The sequence below is a fragment of the Nicotiana tabacum genome, chromosome 21 (assembly GCF_000715075.1).
Source record: "Nicotiana tabacum cultivar K326 chromosome 21, ASM71507v2, whole genome shotgun sequence".
Lineage (NCBI taxonomy): Eukaryota > Viridiplantae > Streptophyta > Magnoliopsida > Solanales > Solanaceae > Nicotiana > Nicotiana tabacum.
The window spans coordinates 27699809-27703317 of NC_134100.1; positions in this window are offsets into that span (position 1 = coordinate 27699809).

Below are 3509 nucleotides of genomic sequence, written 5' to 3' on the forward strand. Positions count from 1 at the left end.
GATCTCCTGGGATCCCGTCCCGTAGTCCAACTCATAGTGCGCGAGGATCTACCGGAATCCCATTCCATAGTCCCAAATGTAAACACCCAGTATTGGGGGGAATCTACCGGGTGCATTCCCGTAGTTCCATATAACTGTGCAGGGGGATCTACCGAAATCCCACATCCGTAGTCCCAAAATAAACTGACAAGGGGGGAGCTACCGGAATCTCACATCCGTAGTCCCAATGTAAATACACAGCAACAACAGGAAAATATTCAGAAACGACAAATTTCATATTAAGGCAAACAAGTAATTCTAGCCTAGCATGCTGCACAGAGTTCAGGTAAGGCAGTTTGAACAAGTAAAGCAATTAAGTCACTTAGACATGCTTTCCTAAGTTAACAACATGCTTAATAGTGCAAGTAATAAAACAGGAAAGGAAACATACTAGTAATTACTTGAATGAAAATCGGATTTCCAACAATTAGCACAAGTACACACTCGTCACCTTACGTACAAGGAATTTCAATTACCAAACAAAATCCTAAGGGAAGGTCCCCCACATAAGGTTAGGCAAGCCACTTACCTCGAACCAACTTAAAATCAACTCGAAATCGCGTTCTTGCCACGAGTATTCGACTCCAAATGGCCCAAATTTATTCAATTCAATTGCATAATGTAAATAACACTTCAAGTAACTAATTCTACAATTAAATTCTAAGCTAATACGTGAAATTAGGTAAATTGACCAAAATGCCCCTCGAGCCCACATCTCGGAATCGGGTAAAATCTATATTTTCAGAATTCTCATACTCTCACGAGTTCATACATACCAAAATTATCAAAATCTAAGGTCAAATTCCCAATCAAAAGTCGAATTTTAGGTCTAAGAACTTCTTCCAACTTTTCCCCAATTTTCATCTCCAATCCGAAATTAAATGATGAAGCTAACTATAGCTTGATGGAATATAACTAGAAAGGGTTAAAGAATTGCTACCCACTGATCTCCTCTTCAGTTTCCTCTCAAAATCGCCCTCTCCCGAGCTCCAAATCAAATTTCCAACTTTTGAAACTAAACCCTCGAAACTTCCTATTTTCTGCCCAGAAATCCCGCATCTGCGGTCCAACAATCGCATCTGCGATACCGCTTCTACGGTCGGGGAACTGCTTCTGCGGTTCTCACTTAAAAACTCCGTCTCGCACCTACGACCCAAAATCCGCATCTGCGGTCACGCAGGTGCGGTTCCTTATGCCGCTTCTGCGGTTCCTGGCCCCCTTCCTCATTTCCGCTTCTACGACCACTGAGCCGCTTCTGCAGTGCCGCACCTACAGTCCCATACTTCCAGGTGCGGTTATGACAGAAAATTAGCAGCTGAAGTTGCAACTCCAAACTCCAAAAATCCTTTCGTCAACCATCCGAAATCATCCCGAGGCCCCCGGGACCTCAACCAAAAGCACCAACAAGTCTAATGCCACTGTCCAAACTTGTACCAATTCTTAAAACACCTAAAACAATATCGAAACGACGAATCAATCACGGATTCAAGCCTAAGAATTCCAAAACTCTAGAAATACGCTTTTGATAAAAAAGTCTATCAAACCTCGTCCGAATGATCTAAAATTTTGCACACACATCACATTCAACACTACGGAGCTACTCCAACTTTCGGAATTTCATTCTGACCCTCGGATAAAAATCTCACTATCGAACCGGAAACTTCAAAATTCGACCTTTTGGCATTTCAAGCCTAAATTAGCTACGGACCTCCAAAACACAATCCGAACACACCCCTAAGCTTGAAATCACCCAATGGAGTTAACGGAACAATCAGATTTTCATTCCGAGGCCGTCTTCACACTGTTCTGACTACGGTCAACTTTCCAACACTTAAGCTCTCATTTAGGGACTAAGTGTCCCAAAACTCTCCGAAACTCAAACCCGAACATCCCGGCAATTCAAAATAGCAGAAATAAACACGGGGAAAGCAGATAACAGGGGATCGGGGCGTAAATTCTTAAGACGACCGGCCGGATCGTCACAGTCGTCGAGTAGAGTACTCAATTAGGCGGATGTATTTAGTAAGCGGAATATTATCTTGTAAGGTGGTTTCTATACAGGCTTGTGGAAGTGTTTCACAAGCAGAATGCAAGAGTACTTCGGATTAGGACCTGCATGCTAAAGCTATTCTTTTAGCTGCTTTTTTGCTACACTAGAAGTCTATCTTTACTCTATTAGGGAATGCTGTCGCCTTCTTTGCCTCGCAACTGAGTCTGCCAAGAAGGTTATTTGAAGGTAATAGCCTCAGAATGTCTGAACAGTGGTACTTTTGTTATCCAAGTTCTTATCATGTGTTGGGAAATCTGGAGTACCTCTTCTGCTAGTATTCGGCTGGGCTTTTGTGTCTTTTGCTGGTAAATATTTTTCTGAATCTGATATGTTCATTACTGTTTGGTTAGTCTTTACACCTTTTTCCTGACGATTAAGTTGAATTAGTTGAGAGAACAGAAGAATATACTCGTATTGTTTCTTTAGTTTGATCGAGTTTGGATGTTATGAACAATAGTTTCTGATGTTACACTAGTAATGTAGTGCAAATTGAACGTAAGTGTGGTCTAGTAATTTATGAAAACTATGAGAAATTAGGATTTGTTTTAGTAGAGATAAAGATGATTGACATTTTCGCTTATTGCATTCATCAAGGCTGTCCTGTTTTAAGATCAACAACTTATGTTACGCGCTAATCAAATAAGAGTTTAATCTATATACTGATGGCATAAAAGATATTTACACAATTAAGTCACTTAAAAACGTATATATGTATCTCTATGATAAGCATGAGTTAATAACTTTATAAAAGGTTACCAACTTGCCATCACAAATTAAATTGCATTGATGCGGAAGAATCTTTACACTGTATGTACATGTAGGTTACGTTCTTAAGAAAAATGGTTGTCAAGATTCAGATACTACTTCCTTCTGTCAGTTTTATTTGTTGCTTTAGCCAAACAAATTTGATCTAAAATAATTGTCGATTTAGGAAACCCAGAAGGAGCTTCTTGCTCCAACAAACGGTCTATAAGTTTATTTATAAAAGTCTTACCAATTCAACAAAAAAAAAGGTCTGAGGAGAGATAAAAGGTGATTTAGTAAAATAACCCTTGCAATCAATAATATGAAATAATTTTTATTAATGAATATGTCAAAATCATAACTATAAATAAAAAGGACAGAGGAGTATATACTTCAAGAGATTAAAACTTCAAGGTGAAAAAGTACAGGTCTTTCTGACATTAAGAACACCCAAAAGCTGATTATTGTATTTCATTGCATTCCGAGGCTTAATCTCATTGATGACAAAAAGGATTGTTGCGGTAGCAATAAGAGATGGAGGATAATGCACAAGCCTAGAATCTGCATTCAGTATTTATGGAGATATTACTAATTATCAAGTGGTAATCAAAGTTTAGAACAATATTCACATCCTATATGTCCAAAGAAACATGATCAGGTAGGAGCTATGATGCTT